We start from the raw sequence: 22805 nt of genomic DNA on the forward strand, positions 1-22805 counted from the left end.
CTAAGGTAAAAGTGATTAATTTTGCATGGCCAACTGATGATGTGTATAATGAATGGACAAGAAAATATGCCATCCAGGATGTAGAGCAGTTAGAGGGCACTCCTGAACAGTTAGAAGAGGTTGCAACTGGACAGCATGTAGAAGAAGTTGCAGAGGTCGAAAAGGACTTGTAACTATTTTTGTAAAAGGTTTTGTAACTTCTTCTAGAAAAGAAATGATTGTAACAAATTCTCCTACCAAAGTTCGAAGCCATGTGCATCTATATTGTTATAAATGGATACCAGGACTAAAAAAAAAGGATCGCAAAGAATTGTAAGAAAATGCTGCAGAAATTTATCTGAGCTTTTCTAAGTTTAATGGAGAATATTTGAAAGTTTTTCTAATACTTTCTTGAAGATAATATCAATATATAGACCATCGGTTTTTGAGTAAAAATGTTTGTCATCTTCAAATGTGTTTGCAATTGTTTACTGTTTCAATCTAAATAATCTAGGGTTATGTTGTTTGAATAGGGGCTGTAAGGCAACTTTCAGTAGATGTGCTTGTTAGCTTTTCTCTTCAAGAGAGAAATTAAATATGCGGGGATCACTTCTACCAGTAAATTCTTTGTGAGATATTTGAATCTTGATGAGCATAGTTTAATTTGGTATGCATAAATTCTTATATGTGTCGGGCATATATAGGGATCAATAGAAGCTAAGCCAATGGGATGTGTAAAGATATTTTTTTGGGGGAGTATTGTTTGAATTTAGATGACTCTGTGACCTTGGATAAGGCACTGGTATAGATTGAGGTTGTCTATTACATGTTTTGTAGGTCAAAATACTGAATATGAGTATAATTTTCATTCCTTTGTTTCAGTTAGTTTCAAGGTGATTAGATCCACTGGTTTTCTGGACTGGTTTGCTGTGGATTTATCTTTTGAAAGTGTGAATTTAGTTCACCAAGGTATACTCGCCTGGACTCTGAGTAGGTCTGAAGTGTAGAAGGATAAATCAAACCTTGTCATATGTTGTCCTAAGAGTTTCCTTCCCTTTAATATCTCTTCTGCATAGAGTTTAATCATTTTATTTTAAGGATGTTGAAGTGAATCAAATTTTGAAGACAACAGGTCATGTACTAATTATTCATCTAATTGATTAAATAATTCTCTAATTATTTAATTAAGTTAATTAATATTATTCTTCTAATTTCATATTTCCCCTTCATCTTACTAATTTATTCTATTTCTTATTCTTTCATCATTTTATCATTTAACCATTTTCCAATGTTAATTAAATATTTATTATTTAATTAATTCTTATTAATTCCCTAATTTAAATAATCTTTATTATTTAAATATTTTTTTTTCTCAATTTCTATCTCTAATCATCTAATCATTAAGCTTTTTCTAAATATTAATTAAATATTTATTATTTAATTAATTGTGATTTAATCCTTTAATTTAATAATCTTTATTATTTAATTAAAGTCCATTTCTAAATAATTAAATAGTTTCTTTAAATTATTTAATTAGCTAATTAATTCTTCTAATTCAAATTCTTCTAATTTCATTAATTTCTAATTTCTTCTAATTTCAAACACATGTGCATGATTTTAAAAACCAAATTGAAAATCAAAGTCAAGTTCTAAATATATTTAAATACTAAATTGAATAAATTCAATTATTTGAATTAAAATCTCATGCAAAGATTAAATTGAAAATCTAAGTTAAAGTTCAAGCACATGCTAAATTAATTAATTCAATCAATTTATTAATTAAATCATTATATCTCAAATCTCTATTTTCATCTTTTAGTTAGCTTTTTCTAAATAAAGCTTTCTTTGTCATCCTCTTTATTTTCTCCAATAATTCTTTTTCTTTCTTTAGTTATCTTTTTCTCAATCAGTTAACTCTAATCTATTCAATCTATTCGGTTTCACCTCTAAATCAATAGTTAACTATCAATTTTCATGTGAGCTCACCTGGGTTCCACCTCTTGATCAATCTGTTCCACTTTTCAATCAATCCTCTCCAAAAATTTATAAATTGAGCATTCAATCTCCATTTTTTGACAATCACGAACTTTGAATCTTTGTATCAATTGCAGGTCGCCAGCGCAATATCTAAGAGCCATCATACCACAGAGAAGAGAAGAACAATGGAAGCCATGATGCATAGTAGGGAGTTGCATATTGTTTAATTTAATTCCATTTTGCATCTATTTCATTGGTTTTATGTTTGAATTACTTAGATAGTTAAGGAATTCATGATTTTCCTTATTTCCTATTTAGCAATGGTGAATTTGAGCATAACACACAAAGAATCAAAAATATCATCCTTAAGATCTTGAGGTAATCAGTTATATTGACATAAATAGTTGATTACCTGTTGAAAAATTTGTTCCTTCTGATCTTCATCAAATGAATCAAAACATTTCTTGACATTATCAAATCTATTCCTTCCCAATGATTTGTTTGTCTTCTCAAAATCAGTCATAGGCTTGTAAGATAATATATTGATAGGCACAGTTGCCTTTGACATTCCCTTGATTGGTTTGGTTGTTTTACTAGTTGCTTTCAATTTCTTGGGTTCCTCCTCAGTATCAAGATCTTTAGATTTTGCTTGGAGAATCAGTTTACAACCTCTTTTCTTTGTTGCAGTCCACTTCAGAGCAGTAACTTGGGGTACCTGTTCCTTTTTTATTTGGACACTACGTGTCACTCTTATACTTTTTGATACCAAAGGTGCTTGCTCAGCCTTCTTCCTCTTACCTTTACCACTACTTGTTGGACAACTACTAGATTCAGCTTTTATAGTCTACTCTTCAATAGTATCCAATCTTATCTTTTTTTGTCCACCGAAGATGCCAACAGGTTATTGGCAAAATCAATCAGTAAGTCATAATTGACTTCATAACTCATGTCTTCCATTTCTTCTTCTCTTGGCTCAATAGCTTCAATTAGACAAAAATTAGTGGTGACTGTGAAAATGATGTCCTTAGCAAAGTGTTTCACCACATCCTCAGGTAGCCTTACCCTCATACTCATTTTCTTCTAAAATTCATTGAAATATTTATTCATTGCAATAGATAAGGATTCTTCATAGCCTTAATGTTGTTCTTTATTTGGGTAGTTACCGGTATATCTTTAGACCATTCAAGATCACCAATTCTCAGTAGGAAATTTTGGAAATAAAAGAATAAATCAATCAATAATTGACCAAATTTAAACTTTTGACTATTATCCTTCTTGATAGACTAAAGATTTAACATCAGTTGGCTCCTTATGGCCTCACATAGGTCATAGTCTCCATTTTTAGCAATCATTCTATAAGCAGTATGCACTGCTGCAGATGGCAGGCTATTCATTCTACTAGAATAGAATATCTGGTAGACTATAACCATAGTATCTAGTTTAACTGTTAGGTCCTTAATGTTATTGACAGAAAAAACATGCCCATCAGAGGTTGACGGGGTTAAAGTCTTTATTGTCTCTTTTTAAATTTGCCTTAGCTTAGGGACTTCACTAGTTGAGCAAAAACTAGTCACACCTTGAATAGCCTCCTTGGTTATAGTGTGTGTCTTTTCCAAATACACATTTTCCTTATGAACATGACTCAAAATGATTCGGATATGTTCCTCTTCAAAATCCTCAAGAAAATAAGTTACACTATGAAAACCTTTCTCACAAACCCTAATATACTCTGGTTGAATCTTTCCATTCTTATCGCAAAGGGTTTTCAACTGAGAATAAATTGACAATGATCCTAAATCTTCAATTTTACAGTCAATGTAGCTAGACAAATCACCTTTTACAATGAGTCCATCAAGAACTTGAGATAAAACATTTTAAGACACAATTCACTCAGACTTCATAACCTCCATAGGTTCTGATGTGATCATTAATCTCCCTACTTGTTTAGATGATGAAGCCATTACTGATAAACTAGATTCAAAGCAGGATTTACAAAGAAACACCTCAATTTACACGCACTACCTTGGTTAGCGGTTGATTACTCCAATGCACACCAGTTCAACCTTCACTAACCTTTGAGTTAGCTTTGATCACGCAAATCACAATACAATTCTGACTAAAAATCAGGTAGCAATCCTTTCTTTTCTCTACAAATGCTCAAGAATTCTTGAATGCATTTAGGGTAAAAATAACAAAGTAAAACTCACTTTTGTCCTTTTTACCTATTGCATTAAATTCTTGACCACTAGGGTTATAAACCCTAATACGCCACTTAACGATGCATACAATACTGACAGATGTAAAACCGGTTGATAAACTTTTGAAAATCTGATTGTCAAAAGATATCAAGATTTTATGCATAATCAACTCAAAATTTAAACTCTCTTACCACTATTCTTTCAAGGGGTCCGGAAGTAGATTTACCATTATGCTCCCTTAGCCTTGTTAAAAAAGCTCAGTTCACCAGTGCAGGATTCTCCACACTAGGTGAAGGATTAGGTTCTTCTGAAGGTGTATGATCACTCTTCTTTTTCCATATTTGTTTCATCTCTTCTCTGGTTTCCTCAATATTTACCTTCTCCTTACCTTTCTTATTGTTATAATGATTAACTGGTTTGTTATTTATGGATCTACAAAATTTTGTCATGTGTCCTGGTTTATGACAATGATAGCAGGCCATTCCAAATGATCTCCAAGGTCCTACATTGCCTCTTCTAGTTCTCCTTCTACAATTCATAGCCACATGACCAAAATTGTAACAAATGGTGCAAATGACATTAGTTACCTTTTTCCATCTCAAATGGACTAAACCGGTTGACATAAGGTCTATGCTAGTTCATGTTACCTCGAATATCATAGGTTCTCATCCAGTTTCCATTAGGTCTTGGATTCATGTGAGGTACTGAATTATTTGCTTCATATCTGCATTCAACTAATATATGTCCATACATTTTACATGTGAAGCAATGACCTTGAAATATCTTACACACATACCTAGTATTTTCATTATAGCTTGTATTTCCATTGGGTTTGTTTCTACACACATTTGCAAACCAGGTTTAAGACAAACAAAGCAAACAGGTTTGAAAACCTTCTTACCGATAGGCTTATTAGCCTTCAGAGAAGTTTTGTCCTTATGAATGTTTCTCTTTGTACTGAAAGATTCTCCTTTCTCAGATGTGTTAAAACCAAGCCCAGAAGTATCATCTTTCATCCTTTTTGATTGAATCTTCTCATCCAGCAAGGTGGAACTTTTGTTGAATTTTTCCAGTTTCCCTTTGGCTTCAATAAGTTTTCTAGTAAGATCTTCATTGTGTTTTACAAGGGTTTCTCTTAGAGATGATGTCATTTCAAGATCTAGCTGCAAGGCATCTTTTTCTTCTTTCTCTACATGCTAATGCTCATGCAACGTAGCATTCTCTCATTTGATCTTCACTATCTCATGATCTCTTTCTTTGACAAGATCTTCAACTGTCCTCCTAGCTTCTAGCTCTTGACTCATACGGATAGTTAAGTTTTCTATCTCTCTCTTCAGATTTATCTTTTCACCATTTAGTTTTTCAATTTCTTTAGCTAAAGCATCAATTTTGGCTTCATCTGAAGTACTATTGTCAGATATTTCCAACAGCTATTCAGTTAGCTCTCTCCTTTTCACTTGAGAAGATTTGAATCTGACCCTTAGTGTTTCAAGCTCATCTTTAGTAGCTTCAAGTACTCTAGCCATCTTAAAGTACCTCATATCCCCCATGGTGGCTTTAGGGTTCCCTTCCAAGTGATTAGGATTTAAAGAAGTTAGGCTCCAATACCAATTGATAGACTTATAAAGCACTGAGAGCGGGGGGTGAATCAGTGACACCAAAAACAATACTACTTTAAATACTGACTGATAGATATAATTAGCAAGTTTGTTAAACACTATGGATGCTATCCAAAATGATATTAAAGCATCCACAATAAGTAAAACATCCACCATAACACAAGTGTTTATACATGGAAAACCCAAATGGGAAAAACCACGGTGAGATGGGACTCACAAGTTAACTAACTACATTTATAAGTAACTGTCTGGTTAAGGTCTACAAAAGTGCTCTACTAGGAGCAGATCCTATTAAAGATCCCAAAGCTCTATTAAAATATATACCTTATTATTAAAGGTAGTACCCTATTAGGACTAACCTCAATAGAGGATTTTAGAATCCAAACTAATGGATCACCTAGTTAGAGGATTTGTATAATGAAGCTTGTTATAGCTTACCCAATTAGGGGATTTGACTATTGTAATGAATAGAAAACAACAGGTGATGTGATCTAGAAGTAGCACAACTTTCTTGAATACATCCTTTTCTACACATTCAAAACTTCATTACCAACATACTCTGCAATACTCTCAACACCTTAACACCTCTATCTTCGCATCAAATTAACATATCATAACATGTCTCCTTTCCTCATCATATGTCATTATATAGACATTTTGATTTCATCTTTGGTGCAGGAGCACCTACTCTTCAATCATCAAAAAACACCACTAAGGATCCTAAACACATCTAGAGTCTTAGAGTTTCTTATCAAGCACCTAGACCAAGCTGTAAGGCCTAACTTCAGGATTGGCACAATTATAAGCCCCTGGCTAGCTATGGTCAAAAGTGGTCAATGGGCCTCTAATCTTAGGATCTTAGGTTTTTTTATGTTTTTAGGTCTTTGACCCATGTTGGATCATTGGCTAAGGTTAGGACCAATTTTGGTCATTAGATTTGCAAAAAAATGCAAAATTGTCAAAGTTGCTCAAAAAGTTGTCATGCAACTTTTGAGCAACTTCTAAAAGTTGTCAAAACATTGCAATTAACTCTCCCAAATGGATAGTTGGTTCAAACCACTCATGTAACCATTGGGAGTATCCTATATAAGCCCTTATAGGTAGGTGATAGGATGAGGATATGTAATTTGGTAATTATCAATACAAAAACAATCATTTCTCTGTAGATTTTCATGATCCAGACCACTGTACAAACTGGTATGGATGTGAGGGCATGAGGTAGTGATCTTAGAGGTTGAACCTTTGAATCTTCTTTCTATTTCAGTTGGTCTCATGTGTTGATTCAACCCAGGTTGGAAAATATCTGACTTTTAGTGAAGGTGCCTAGAATTGAGGCTTAAAAGCAGTGTTTCTAATAGGGCCTGATTGTTTAGGCACATCCCACCATGGGAAATTGATGCCCCTTGGTGGAATATAGGTTTTTCCAATTTAATTTCATACTATGTAGGTTAGAAGGGTGGATTTGCAGAGGAGTGGATTTGACACCAGACCCTATGTGTGCACCAGTCAAGTAACTAGGACAGTCATCCTAGATTGTGGTTGGAGATTCTTCAGAACCTAAGAACTTGGATTCTAAGTTGTTTCACATTTAAACACATGCCCCCATACTTGGTTTTTGTTTTGGCATAGGAGGGAAAGCACTTGTAGTGCATTTGGAGCCCTGATTAGGCCTATTAGCCCGGTCTAATATTGCAATAGTAGCGACCTCCACTCATTTCCACTCCTTGGTGTTCAGACATGTTTAGTAAACCCTAAAAGGGTATTTGAATCCCTGACCTATTCATTGCTTCATTTAGGAGTATTTTTCTTTATGTTCATTTTTCCTTCTAGGAAGGGCTACAAGCAGAATCCTAGGTTTGTGCAGGAGCATAACCCCATAATTTGCTCAATGGTGAAAGAACCATTGGAACTATTAAAATAAGACCTAAATAGGCCAATGCTATGTTTGGTAGGCCACCCTTGGTCTTAGTATCCATTTCATGGGGTTTGAGTACTTATTTCCCTAAGAGACCTCTTGGTGAATTATTGCTTCTTGGTGCTTGGGACTTTGACAAGCCTAGTGATTAGGTGCTATTGTCTTGTAGGGTTGTGATAACCTTAAATAAAGTCCTTATTGATACTTGTGATAAGTATTTTAGCACTAGAACCTTCACCTTGAGTGTTGAGGGATTCAAACTCATCAAATTGCTCACTGTTGGAGGCTTCCACTGACCCCTGCTGCATCAAGTGGTATCAAAGCCATGTCTGATCCTGAGAATGAGGATATCCCTGCAAGGGTTACAAATAGTGAGTTACCAAAGATTGTGAGAGAGCAAAAGGCTGCAAATAAGGCCTTGACTAAGAGGCTTCAAGAACTTGAGGAGAAGCTTGATGACAAGGACAAGGATGAGTCTGAAAATGAAGAAGGGAGTGAAGAAGAGGAGGATGATCCTAATCAGAAAATCCCTGCAGACCAAAGACCTTTCATTGATGCCTTGAAGTCCATGGGAAGAAGAACCATGAAGGAGAAGATAGATTTGCCGGTTTTCATTGGCAAGATGAATGCTGATCTAGCCTTGGATTGGATAGAAGCATTGACCACATTCTTTGAATGTGAAGACATCCCTGAAAAACAAAGGGTAAAGGTAGCAAGATCCAAGTTGAAGGGAGCAGCCCTAACTTGGTGGAACTTCATCCAAACATAGAGGGTGAAGAATGGGAAGAACATGATCAATTCATGGAATAGAATGATAGCATTTATCAAAGAGACATATGTACCTAAGGACTATAGGGTACAACTCCATAGGAGGAAGCAAAGTCTGAAACAAAAGGACATGGATGTAGGCTCATACACCGAGGAGTTCTTGAAATTGTGCATGAAGACCAATATGGCTGAAGATGAGGAAGAAAAACTAGCAAGGTACATGAATGGCTTGAAAGTATCCATTCAAGAAGAGTTGAGTCTACACTGCCCTACCACAGTCAATAGGTGCTATCAAATGGCTCTTAAGGTAGAGGAAAAATGGAAGAGAAAGTAGGATTTTGGCAAAGGGAAGAGCAATGATAGTGGGAAGAGTTTTAGAGGCAAAAACAACTCTTGGAACAAGGGACAAAATAGTGGCAGCAGCAACAAGGCCCCTGACCAAGGGGACAAGGAAAATAGTGACTCTAACTCAAGAGGAAACTATAGAGGAAGAAGACCTTTCAATAGAGGAAGGACAAATTCAGGAAGGGGTAATGGACCATTGAAGTGTTTTTATTGCAACCAATTGGGACATCATGCAGGAAGATTCCCTGAGAGGAGAAATAACCAAGGTGAGAGGAGAGCACAACTTGTCCAAGAAAATAAGCAAGAAGACAATGCTGATGCTAGAGACTTGGAACCAGAAGAAGGAGTGTGTCTAATGATGAGGCAGGTCTTCCTTCAAGTACCACAAACCCAAGAGCCTCCACAAAGAAAGAATCTCTTCAGGACAAAGATCAAGTGTCATGGAAAGGTATGCAATCTTCTTATTAATTCTGGTTCAACTGAAAATCTTGTGTCTTGTGAAATGGTTCAGAAATTAAACTTACCTAAGAAACCACACCCTTGCCCCTATCATGTTTCATGGTTAACCAAAGGCCAACAAACTCTAGTCATAGAACAAGCTTGGATAGAGTTTTCTATTGTTAACTTCAAGGACAAGGTCCTTTGTGATGTTGTTGAGATGGATGCAACCCACATCCTTCTAGGAAAACCCTAGCAATTTGATGTTGATGCCACCCACCATTGTAGGAAGAACACCTACTCCATCACCAAAGATGGGAAGACCTTCACTATGAAGCCCCTACTGGATAGTACAACTGAAAAAGAACCCACTGTGATCATCATGGGGGAAAAGGAGATGCTGAAAACCTTGAAAGAATATGATATTGAACCATTTGTCTTGATTTCAAAGCCCAAAGACAACATCAGGTCTGATCAACAAGAGCCCATACCAAATGAAGTCAAAAATCTGCTGCAAAAGTATAAGGATGTCACTGTTAGTGACCCGCCCTCTAGCCTCCCTCCCATTAGGGAAATTAGTCATCAAATAGACCTCATACCAGGCTCATCCCTACCTAACAAGGCACCATACAAAATGACACCATTGCAGCATGCAGAGATTGCAAAACAGGTCACTGAATTGTTGGAAAGAGGGCTCATTCAAAAGAGTCTCAGTCCTTGTGTTGTACCCTTAGTCTTGGCCCCTAAAAAGGATGGCAAATGGAGGTTATGCACTGATGGTAGGGCCCTAAACAAAATCACAATAAGGTACAGATTTCCCATGCCAAGGATTGAGGACCTATTGGATCAACTAGGAGGTGCTTGCTACTTCACCAAGATAGACTTAAAGTCTAGTTACCATCAAATCAGAATCAAGCCCAGAGATGAATGGAAAATAGTATTCAAGACTACTAAAGGTTTGTTTGAATGGTTAGTAATTCCCTTTGGTTTATGCAATGCCCCTAGCACTTTTATGAGGCTTATGAATGAGATATTCATAGATTTTATTGGAAAATTTGTTGTTGTTTACCTTGATGACACACTAATATTCAGTCATAGCAAGGAAGACCATCTTGATCATGTGGAATAGGTACTAAGAAGACTCCATCAGCACGAGTTGGTAATCAACTTGGAAAAATGCATGTTTATGAGAAAGGAACTTGTATTCCTAGGTTTTGTGATTTCACAGGGTACCCTCAAGATGGATCTTGAGAAGGTAGATTCAATCATTAATTGGCCTCCACCAAAGAATCAAGGTGATGTAAGGAGTTTCCATGGGCTTGCAACATTCTATAGGAAGTTCATCAAAAATTTTAGTCATGTGTGTGCACCAATGCTTGAAACAATCAAAGGTGGAAAGAAGACTAAGTTTGCATGGACAAAGGAAGCCAATGATGCATTCCAATACTTGAAGAATAGAGTCTCTCAATACCCTATCTTGGTCCTCCCTGATTTTAACAAAGTCTTCACTGTGGAGATAGATGCAAGTAATTTGGCTATAGGAGTAGTCCTAAGCCAAGAAGGCAAGGCAGTTGCTTTCTTTTCAGAGACATTGAATGAGGCCAAGAGGAAGTATTCCACCTATGACCTAGAGCTTTATGCCATGGTCCAATCCCTCAAGAAATGGAGGCACTACTTGATCCCAAAGGAGTTTGTAGTCTACACTGACAACCATGCACTAAGCTTGTTGAATTCACAAGAAAAACTTTCAGTCAGGCACCTCAAATGGGTAGAGAAATTGCAGGCCTATACCTTCAACATTCAGCATAAAAAGGGGGTAGCAAACAAAGTTGTTGGTGCTCTTAGTAGGAGGATTGGTCTGGTTGAAGAAGTTCAACTACAAAGTGTGGGAATTGAGTCCCTCAAACACTTGTACCCAAATGACCCTGATTTTTCAGAGATATATCAGATTTGTGTAAAGATGGAAGGCAGATATCATACTGATTTTTTTGAATATCTGATTTAGAATGGCCTCCTATTCAAGGGAGCACAACTATGCATACCCAAGTGCTCAATGAGAGCAAACATAATCAGAGAAAAACATTATGGTGGCCTAGGAGGTCACTTTGGCATTGACAAGACAACAAACATGGTAAAGAGGAGTTATTTTTGGCCCAAATTGAACAATGATGTCAAAAAGTTTATTGAAACTTGTACAATCTGGTAGCAAGCTAAGGGAATGACAACAAATCAACGGCTCTACCAACCCTTACCAATCCCTTCAAGACCTTGCGAATCCATTTCAATGGATTTTGTCATGGGACTGCCTAAAACCAAGCAAGGATTTGATAGTGTGTTTGTCATAGTGGACAGGTTAAACAAAATGGCCCACTTTGTGCCATGCAAGAGCACAAATGATGCATCTCATATAGCCAATCTCTTCTTCAAAGAAGTAGTTAGAATTCATGGCTTACCTCAAACAATTGTATCAGATAGAGATGTGAAGTTCCAAGGACACTTTTGGAGGACACTCTTCAAGAAGTTGGGTACAAATCTAACCTATAGCTCTGCCTATCACCCTCAAACAGATGGGTAGACTGAGGTAGTAAACAGGTCCCTAGGCAATCTTTTAAGATGTCTAACCAAGCAATATTCACAAAGCTCGGATACCATACTGCCCCAAGCAGAGTTTGCCTTCAATGACTCCATAAATAGGTCAACAGGTACAACTCCTTTCCAAGAAGTGTATGGTTTGCATCCCAAGGGACCACTGGATCTAATGGAACTCCCTTCTGATTTCAGAATTAGAGCTCAAGGCCAAGAATTGGCAGAGCTCATCACCAAGGTACAACAGCAAGTGAAAGAAACTTTGCAAAAGTCTAGTTTGAAGTACAAAGAAAATGCTGACAAGAGAAGGAGAGAGGTCCATTTCCAAGTAGGAGACAGGGTTTGGGAATTTCTAAGGAAGGAGAGACTACCTAAGGGTAGATACTCCAAGCTTCAAATGAAGAAAGTAGGCCCCTGCAGCATACTTAACAAAATAGGTGACAATGCCTATGAGACATCTCTTCCTCCAACATTGTAGATCTCTCCAATCTTCAACATTATAGATCTCACACCATATAAAGTTACAGCAGGTTCAAGCAATGAGCAGGGCAAGGACACAAGCATTGAGGATGAAGACTATGTCATTGATCTTCCACAAAGCAAACTGGTGGAGATAGAAGAAATTTTGGACTCCAAGCTACTCAAGAAAACCAGATCAAATAAGTACATGTAGTACTTAGTAAAATGGAAGGATCTCCCTAACATTGATGCTACATGGCTCACCAAAGATCAAATCAAGCAACATGGCACTTCGGTAGACCACCTATCCTCAAGTAGGGACTTGAGTTTTAAAACTCAAGGGGAGTATGGTGCAGGAGCACCTACTCTTCAATCATCAAACAACACCACTAAGGATCCTAAACACATCTAGAGTCTTAGAGTTTCTTATCAGGCACCTAGACCAAGTTGTAAGGCCTAACTCGAGGATTGGCACAATTATAAGCCCCTAGCCAGCTATGGTCAAAAGTGGTCAATGGCCCTCTAATCTTAGGATCTTAGGTTTTTTTTATGTTGTGAGGTCTTTGACCCATGTTGGATCATTGGCTAAGGTTAGGACCAATTTTGGTCATTAGATTTGCAAAAAAATGCAAAATTGTCAAAGTTGCTCAAAAAGTTGTCATACAACTTTTGAGCAACTTCTAAAAGTTGTCAAAACCTTGCAATTAACTCTCCCAAATGGATAGTTGGTTAAAACCACTCATGTAACCATTGGGAGTATCCTATATAAGCCCTTATAGGTGGGTGATAGGATGAGGATATGTAATTTGGTAATTATCAATACAAAAACCATCATTTCTCTGCAAATTTTCATGATCCAGACCACTGTACGGATTGGTACGGATGTGAGTGCATGAGGTAGTGATCTCAGAGGTTTAACCTTTGAATCTTCTTTCTATTTCAGTTAGTCTCATGTGTTGATTCAACCCAGGTTGGAAAATATCTGACTTTTAGTGAAGGTGCCTAGAATTGAGGCTTAAAAGCAGTGTTTCTAATAGGGCCTAATTGTTTAGGCACATCCCACCATGGGAAATTGATGCCCCTTGGTGGAATATAGGTTTTTCCAATGTACTTTCATACTATGTAGGTTAGAAGGGTGGATTTGTAGAGGAGTGGATTTGACACCAGACCCTAGGTGTACATCCCTATGTGTGCACCAATCAAGTAACTAGGACAGTCATCCTAGATTGTGGTTGGGGATTCTTCAGGACCTAAAAACTTGGATTATAAGTTGTTTCACATTAACACACATTCCCCCATACTTGGTTTGTGTTTTTGCATAGGAGGGAAAGCATTTGTAGTGCATTTGGAGCCCTACTTAGGCCTATTAGTGCGGTCTAATATTGCAACAGCAACGACCTCCACTCATTTCCACTCCTTGGTGTTTAGACATGTTTAGTAAACCCAAAAAGTGTATTTTAATCCCTGACCTATTCATTGCTTCATTTGGGAGTATTTTTCTTTATGTTCAGTTTTCCTTCTAGGAAGGGCTACAAGCAAAATCCTAGGTTTGTGCAGCAGCATAACCTCATAAGTTGCTCAATGGTGAAAGAACCATTGGAACTATTAAAATAAGACCTAAATAGGCCAATGTTTTGTTTGGTAGGCCACCCTTGGTCTTAGTATCCATTTCATGGGGTTTGAGTACTTATTTCCCTAGGAGACCTCTTGGTGAATTCTTGCTTCTTAGTGCTTGGGACTTTGACAAGCCTAGTGATTAGGTGCTATTGTCTTGTAGGTTTGTGATAACCTTAAATCAAGTCCTTATTGATACTTGTGATAAGTATTTCATCACTAGAACCTTCACCTTGAGTGTTGAGGGATTCAAACTCATCAAATTGCTCACTGTTGGAGGCTTCCGCTGACCACTGCTGCATCAATGTTGACCTTAGAAATTATTTCAAAATTTCCTAGGTGCAATGAATCTAGACAATCAAACATAACTCATCACAAATTACTGCCACAAATTGTCAGTTAGGGTAACTCATCACACAATCAATGAATACTAGTTGGAACATCAACACCAGTTGGAGTTAACCATATCGGCATGTAAACTGATTGTCTTTAATTTCTCCTTTGATAATCTCCACTAGATCTCCAAGTTGGTGTCGAGTCATTCCTGTATTTCATATATACATATACATATACCATTTATCTCCATGTACTGGTTTGATACTCTCTAATCAAAACTTCTAATACCGGTAGCAATATAATACAAATAAATTTTGAAGTAACACCAGTAGATAATGTGATCATATGTGTCTGTACATGTTCCATCAATAACAGCATATGAAGTCATTCATTACAATCATCATCAAGCCAACAAAGGTATATTAATATGTGATACCAATTATATATTCAACCCAAAATCAATTCTCAAAATTTCAATAGGAATAACATCCAAGATAGCTACAATAACAAATGATTTTCCAATAGACTACAATGCATCCAGTGAAAATCATCACATCTTCAATCATATACGAGGAATTTTAATAAATATGGTGCATTAATATTTTAACTAGATCAACTAGGGGATAAAATTGGCCTATCTCCATATACTTATTAGTGATAAGTCAACATACACAACATTCCAAAACATAACTACGATGACCTACAAAATGGATCCAAAACAAAAAAACCAATTGAAGACCTTAAAAAATACACATACTTCTAGAATAGATTCAATCTTAGGCATTATAATCAATTCTAAACTAAATTAACAAACCCAAATCCACTCTTAATTGAATCTTACAAACCAAATATTAAACGAATTTGATATGTCCACTTTAAATCTTACAACCCAAATGTTATACCAACTTAAATCATACACCCACTTCACACATAAAGTAAACTTGGACTCAACTCAAATTTGATGAATTTTAGTCCTTAGACCAGATTAGAAGTGCTCAAATTTTGTGGGGTAAATGGAAATATGACACCCACTTACACAAGTTCATTGTTTCTTTATATTATAAAATAGTTACAATATACAATGGAGGACCCTAGGGGACTTATGAGGATAATCTCAACTCTTGATTTATGTATACTATTCCATACTATAAATTATTATCACTCTTTCTTTGATTTGTTCCCTCCAATATATTTGTTAACGTATATCTTTATCAAGAGTGCATTGTTGGATTCAATTGTGTGTAATTTTTTTGCATCAATGTTTTGGATCACACTATGTGATCCATCATCAGGATGAAGAGAGTCAAAAAATATATATCTTACTATCGCTGTAACCATTGCACCTTCTTTTGGTTCAAGTGCTAGTTTTAATAGTGTGAATAAAAAACTCTACAAAATAGTTATTTGATTTAAGTAACTACATTTTGATAATTAAAAATTGATTTCTTTTTTTTTTAAACCAGACATTTAGTTTTTAGTATATTAGAGAAATTTAAAAAGAATCTAAAAAATCAAGGGGAAGTGTACCTATAACACTTATGTATGCAAGGGTCAAAAAGTGGTAATTTCAAAGTGTCACATGATACCTAGTTAAAGATGACCCAATAATTGTGCACTACAACCACCTCAAAAATGAGAGATACATATGCACAAATGACCTATTAATCAAGTACGCATGATGGGTACCAAAAAATTTGCATAGCTCCTCCAATTAAAATCCAAAAGTTTTAACTACTAGAAATAAAATAAGTGACTATGTATGTAAAACTTATTAATAAAATTGGTTCTCTTCCCTTATCATTCTTAAAGGAAACACAAACTCATAAAATCGTGAGGAAAGAAAATCACATTTTCCATATATTTGTTGAATTGGTTTGCTTCATGTGGGAAACATGAGAGGGATTAACGTATTATAAATTAAATCTCTCAAACCCCTCTTTTTTTGTGCACATCGGTCATATATTTCTATTATGTTTTGTTCTGCTCTAGGTATCATAGAATGACTTAAACCACACACACTAAGCTTACACTTCTAAGCTTAAAAGTGTTAAACACTTAGAGTTGACTAACATTTTCTAGGCTTAATTAATATGTTTCTTAATGTGTGTGGTCACACTAAGAATAAACTTCTAGGATTAATAGTGTTAAACAATTAGAGTTGACTAACATTATTTAGAAAAGTAATATATTGCTTTAGGGTATGTGCACCAAGTTGTGGTACCAAAAGGGGGTCTTAAGATGCCACTTTTTTTTTGAAATCAGCAAAGTCTAAACTTCAACAACAAATTGAAGATAGTTACACTCCAAATTTGAAGATGCAACAAGAACAAGAGTTAGAGTACTTCGAGTCTACTTTCTAAACTACTAATTTGTTTTGAAAATGGTGGAGATTAAGGGCTTCAAAAAGTGGGGGCACAAAAAGTGGCCCTTTTTTTAATGCAAAAAACATAGCATAGCATTTATTGTGGCCCCCCTAAAATGTTAACATTTTTTTTGAATTTTTACAATCACTTCAATGAGAAACTAGCTAACACCTTGTAGTTTATGCCAGATTTTTTAGCTAATTTTTTAATGAGTATATGATTTTTTACTAATTTTCGAAGTGGACACATCCTAAAAAATAGAAATTTGAGCGTGCTCCCCCCTAAAATCATTGATAAATATTCAAAACTCAATTTATTTATTTTTAAATTGTGTAGAATGGAGTCTAGTTTCTAAAAATATAAGTTTCTTAAAAATCCAATGAATGTGTAAAATTTTTTAATCTTCTGATAAAAATATGTGAAATTTTTTAATCTTCTGATAAAAACACATCTCACTCCTGAAATGATCGTCCAACCCTTTGGGTTGGATGCCCAAGTACAATCCAATCCAAAGGGTTGTGGTTTCCAATCCAAACCATTTGGTGAGTGCCAAATACAAAATTTTGAATTTTCGCATTTGGCACGTGCCAAATTTGCCGCCCGCCAAATGTAAAAAGTCAATTTTTTGCATTTGGCAAACGCCAAATTTGTGCACACCAAATGTTTTTCATTATTCAACATGAAGAGTTTGTGAGTGTTCTTCTTTATAGGATCAACTTATAATGTAGATTCTAGTTTTAAGAGGATTATATTAAATTTCAGATAGTCAAATTTTAGTAATCAACATGCTCCTATTAGCATTCTTCAGCTATGTATCTCACTCTCTTTGTCATCCCCAAACTCTAGACCTATTTCTATCCCTCTCTTGTCTCTCTCACTTCTCTCTCCCCTCTCTAGGTAAACCCAACTTATCTACCTTTCATTCCTTCCTTAACCCCATATCTATCCTTGAATCCCTCCCTCTCCCTTCTTCTCTCTCATTCTCTTATTATTTCACTCCCCTCCATCTCCATTCTCTTGGTCACTACCTATCCCTTCTATCTTATCTCTCCCCATATCTAGGTCTCTTCCTCCCTCCCTATTCACCTCACTACCTCTCCCTCCCTATATTATCACCCACCTCTCTCTCCCCCTCTAGGTATCTCACCTAATTAACTGTCCACCCTCTAGTTCTCTCCCCCCATATCCATATTTCTCTCCCTCTCCCTTACCCCTATATATTTATGAACTCTCCCTCTATTATCTCTCTCCAAACCTATATATCTCCTCATTCCTTAGGTCTTTGAATTCCTCCATGTCTACCTCTCAATCCATCCCCTCTTAGTCATCTCTTTTCTCTTCTATCTATTCCCTCTCTCCATTGTCTAGGTTGTCACCTCTCCCTCCTACTCTCTCTACCTCCCTCTCTCAAATTTCTAGGTTTCTCCCTCATTTCCTCTCCACCTCTATACTTATCCATTAATGTCTCATTAGGTGCCTATCTTTATGCCCCTCTATCTATCTCTCCTTTATCTCTCCTATCTAGGTATTTAACCTCTCTCTCATACTCTACATATCGCATATCTCTATTTATCCTTTCTCTAGTTCTCTCCCTTCCTCTCCACCTCTCTCTCTCCATCACCCCTTACCCATATCCCTTTATGAACTCTCTCCTTCTCTTATTTCTTTCGTCACCTCTTTATCTACCAAAAAATATAGACCTATTACTCCCCCTTTCTTCTCTCTATTTCATCTCTCTCCCCTCTCTAGGTCTCTCCTATGCTCTCTCCCTCTCTCTCTTACCTTCCCTCCTCATATCCATATCTATCCTTCCCTCCCTCCATCTCTCTTCTCTTCTTATTGTTTCTCTCCACTCTCTCTATATTCTCTTAATGAATACCTCCCCCTCCTAAACTCTCTTTCCATACCTATTTTTCTCCTTCCCTCCATATTTATATATCTACATCTCCCTCTTTGTCTCTTAATCCTCCTGTATCTCCTTCACCTCTATCTTTCCACCCTATGTCTCTCACCTCTCTCTTCCTAGGCTCTAGATCTCTCACCTCTACATCTCTCTCCTCTCTAATTCTTTCCTTTCCACCTCCTTACCCCTCTTTCTCTCTTTGTGAACTTACCTCTCTTATTTTATTCTCTCTCTCCCTCACCTATCTACTCTTCCCTCTCTAGGTCTCTCAACCACTCTCTACCAACCTCTCCCTTTCTTCGTAGACCTTTCTTTCTCTTTATTCTTCCCTCTCCCCTCTTTTTTCTCCCTCCCATGTATAATATTTAGATAATAGGTTGTATGATATAAGGTTTATGGTATGGGGTACAAGATTGATGGAACATTGTTTAGGGTAGATAGGGTTGCGGGTAGTGGTCGTATTGATACTTGGGACACCATATGACCCCTTAAGATGCCATATGACCCCTTATGATACCATATGACCCCTTAGGACACAATATGACCCCTAACAATGCCATATGAACCCTAACAACACCATATCATGTCCTAAGGGATCATATGGTGTCCTAAGGGGAAATATGGTCTTCTAAGACCCCTTAGGACACCATTGGACACCATATGACCCCTAACAACACCATATCATTTCCTAAGGGGTCATATGGTGTCGTTAAGGGTCATATGGTGTCCTAAGGGGAAATATGGTCTTCTATGACTCCTTAGGACACCATATGACCCCTAATGACACCACATGGTGTCCTAAGGGGTCATATGGTGTTTTATGACCCCTAAGAACACTATATGACCCCTAATAACACCATATGGTGTCCAAAGGGGTCATATGGTTTCCTAAGGGGTCATCTGATGTCCTAAGGGGTCATGGTGTTTTATGACCCCTTAGGACACCATATGACCCCACATGACACCATATGACCCCTAATGACACCATATGGTGTCCTAAGGGGTAATATGGTATCATTAGATGTTATATGGTTTCCTATGGGCTCATATGGTGTTCTATAACCCCTTAGGACACCATATGACCCCTAATGACACCAAATGGTGTCCTAAGGGGTCATATGGTATTCTATGACCCCTTAGGACACTATATGACCCCTAACGTCACCATATAGTGTCCTAAGGGGTCATATGATTTTCTAAGGGGTCATATAGTGTCCTAAGGGGTTATTTTATGTTCTATGACCCCTTAGGACACCATATGACCCCATACAACACCATATAACCCCTAACAACATCATATGGTGTCCCAAGGGGTCATATGGTGTTCTATGATCCCTTAGGACATTATATGACCCCTAATGACAACATATGGTGTCCTAACAAATCATATGGTGTTCTATGACCCCTTGGGACACCATACGACCCCTAAGGACACCATATGACCCATAAAAACACCATATTGTGTCTTAAGGGGTCATATGGTGTTTTATATCCCCTTAGGACACCATATGATCCTATATGACCCCTCAAGATACCATTTGGTGTCCTAAGGGGTCATAGAATACCATATGAGTCCTTAGGACACCATATGACACCTAACGACATCAGATGACCCCTTAGAACACCATATGGTGTCATTAGGGGTCATATGGTGTCCGAAGGGGTCATAGAACACCAAATGACCCCTTAGGACACCATATAGTGTCCTTAGGGGTCATATGGTGTCCCAAGGGGTCAGATGGTGTCTTAAGGGGTCATATAATAGCATATAACCCCTTAGGACATCGTATGATCCCTTAGGACACCAAATCCCTAACGACACCATATGGTGTCATTAGGGGTCAATGGTGTCCTAATGGATCATATAATACCATATGACCCCTAACAACACCATATGACCTGTCCTAAGGGGTCATATAGTGTCTTGAAGGGTCATAGAACACCATATGACCTCTAAGGACACCATATGACCCCTAAGGACACCATATGACCCCTTAGGACACCATATGGTGTCGTTAGGGATCATATAGTGTCCTAATATTTCATGCATGAAAGGTTTGACCATCTTAATCTTATCCAATTTTTTAAAAAAGTAGTAGTTTAGAAACTAGATTCAGAGTACTACAATTATTATTCTTTTCTCAACTCCTAGTTTTGAGTGCATGACCTTCAAATAGCTCTTTGAAGTTCAGGTTTACCTGTTTTCAGAAAAGAAAAAAAAAGTGGCCACTTATACCCCCCTTTTTGTTCACCATCTTGGTGCACTTACCCTGAAGCAAGATAACATGGTACTACATTGTGATATTCAAAGTTCTTTACACTTAGCACGAAACTCAGCTTACCATTCTAGAACAAAGCGTATTGATATCCAATATCACTTTGTTTGCGAAGTGGTGGAAGGAGGACAAAACTCTTTAGCCAAGATTCACACTGATGTAAATCATACAGATATTATGATGAAACCTATTAGTAGAGAGAATTTCATTTGGTGTAGAACTTCTCTTGGTTTGCAGATTTTGTGATGATAGGTAGCATTGGCAGTGGTCTTTCAGTAGAGGAATTATTCAAAGTTTGAAATTTTACTTCAAGTGGGAGAATGTTGGAATGTGAAATCAATTAGGAATTTTCTTCCATATGTGTCATAGAATTTGTCTTCAACTAGGACTTTGCTCCTATATGTGTCATACATGTAGTTGTGCGAGTCATACTTACTATATTTAGTAAGTTGTCTCCAACTAGGACTCTGCAACTTGGTTGTGTTGACTTCGTAAATTATTAAGTGATTCATAGGAGAATCAAGTTGGACTCTATATGTGTCAACCTTGTAGATGATTGAGATCCACATATAGGCTTAGTCAATAATATGACTATAGTGGTGGCATTAGAAGGGTTAGAGGTGGCAAATTTGAGAACTTAATTATTGCATTAAGTTTCTCAAATTTGTATATATAGAGAGTAGCTCTTCCTCCTTTGAAAATAAGGCCTAAATGACTTTGAGATTGTTGTAACTCTATAATTCTTGAGAATCAATATGAAATACAAAATTTGTCCATGGTTTTTTACTAGTATATTTTTACCAGGTTTTTCCATGTAAATTTGTGTGTTATGTGCTATTGTTCTTCTTGGCAAATTTTATGCACTTGTTATTTTTCTCACAATTTTTAAAAAAAAAGTGTCCTTGGTAAATGTTGCCTTCTAGTTGGCTATATAGACATTTATGTGCCTCACATGATATGTATCAATTTATCTATGGTCTCATGCCAGCAATTTTTAAACTATGTAGGGCTCCTTGATCGATGCTTTAGATGCAACCAACTTGGGCATAAGATTGTTGGCTGCCATGTCAAATATATGAATGGTCTTTGTGTTCTTAATCTTAAGAGATGGGTCCACAAGGTGGGTAGTCTAGATGCTGGTTTCATTTGGATAAATCATGGTGTGTTCATGCAACATCATTCACTTAATGAGAATTACAATTTACCTCGTGTTTCTTGCAACTAATCTTTTATGTCATTAAATATTTGCTAAAAGTATTTCATTGAATAATAAGAATTGCAAGTGAAAATAGTTCTAAGTTGAGAGATGGTATCGAGAGCACAATGTGCGATGATGAGTAGGAGTAGGAAGGGGCACAAGCACATTTGACAGGTAAGAAGAAATGGAGTGAAGCAAGAGATATCCAAAGGCAAAATGGATGATTGTAGGCTAGTGTTGGATGATCATGGCAAGAATCATTCCATCTGGCTTCCAAGCCAGTAGATTTTCATATTTTGGATGAGTATGTTTTCAAGATTTTGTTTGACATGAGATCAAAGGCACTAATTTTCAGAGCTCTAGAGAAGAGGTCATCTATGGATGAGCTCTTAGCCTGGAGCAAGTGTGTTTGGGATCCCTTGTCTAATCCTTTGATGCAGCTGTTGGACCATGACTTCTTCCTTGTTCTACCTTGTCTACTCCTTTGATGCAGCTGCTAGACCATGACTTCTTCCTTGTTCTACACAATGGGCCTTGGATTTTTAGGCAGATTTGGTTTTCTTGCATGACCCTGTGGTTTCCATTTTTTTGTAATGCAATAAATAGTGAATAACTTCTATTTCAATTTGACTTTGGCTCTACAATTTACTTCTTTTTATGCGATATGTGATATGTGAGGCAAATTGAATGGTCTCTATGTTCTTAATCTTAGGAACACAAGATTGTTGGCTGCCATGTCAAATATATGAATGGTCTCTATGTTCTTAATCTTAAGAGATGGGTAGTATAGATGCTAATTTAATTTGGATAAATCATGGTGTGTTCATGCAA

Source organism: Cryptomeria japonica, chromosome 4 (genome assembly GCF_030272615.1).
Source record: "Cryptomeria japonica chromosome 4, Sugi_1.0, whole genome shotgun sequence".
Classification (NCBI taxonomy): Eukaryota; Viridiplantae; Streptophyta; class Pinopsida; order Cupressales; family Cupressaceae; genus Cryptomeria; species Cryptomeria japonica.